Genomic DNA, 1050 nt, shown 5'->3' on the forward strand with positions numbered 1-1050 from the left:
CAAATGTGCCTACTCTGGTTTTTGCACTTGCGCTCTCACCAACAGCTCGCAGATACAGTGCTGATAGGTTCTACATGATGAGATTATTATGGATAAAAGCTAGAATATTTTTATTTGTCAAAAGGCAGTCGAGATCATCATGTCACCAGAATAACACCCTCGATATTTATTGTAAGGAGCATCAACATGACCATGCATTTTCACAACTCTGTGAAGTTCATCATCATTTATTTAATCTGTAGACTAATTAACGGCATGGTTTCCCGAGTCATATACATATAAAGGATGTGTAACCTTATGTCCTACATTTCTTGCATAACTCATTTTAGACAAAAAAGACCCCCCCCCCCCCTCCCGTTGTGCTTTTTTTCATACTTTATGATAAAAATTGTGGATGGAAATGTGGATACTGACAATTATTTGTAGTTCTACATTTCAGCTTCCATTTTGTAAATATAACATACAATGTATTTGTTTTTATCTGTAGGCTTAATGACATGATTACTTTTACTTGTTCATCATAATTTGTATAATTTTGTTGATCTGGTAACATTCATGCAAAAGACAGAACAGAATATATTCAGCAACAAAAATAAAATGAGAAAATGGGAGCCCTAAATAGACATCAGAGGGCAGCATTACTCAGTAGCTACTGAGTGTCTACGTGTAACGTCTTCTCTATGTCAGAGGGTGAAATCCTTATGTCTGTGCTCAGTACTCTTGAATATTAACTAGAATGTTAGATCATGAGAAATTGAGTGAGTTACCCAAATTTGGGTTGTGCAGAGTTTCCTTTTTTTTTTTTTTGGACCGTGCAAGGTCTATGTTTATAAATGTAACTGTGACTTCATTAAATTGAAACATCAACAAAAAAATCACACACTCTTCAGCCAATTATTTTCTATTATTTTCTATTTAATGTGAGTGAAGCAGCAGCTTGCTATAGTCTAAAAGCCTCAGACAGCTGACCTGCCGTTAATGTCAACAGTCATGTGCAGTGGAGGGAGTAGTTGGTTGACTACATCACATAAGAGTGACTATAAAATATGT

Source organism: Oncorhynchus masou, chromosome 18 (genome assembly GCF_036934945.1).
Source record: "Oncorhynchus masou masou isolate Uvic2021 chromosome 18, UVic_Omas_1.1, whole genome shotgun sequence".
Classification (NCBI taxonomy): Eukaryota; Metazoa; Chordata; class Actinopteri; order Salmoniformes; family Salmonidae; genus Oncorhynchus; species Oncorhynchus masou.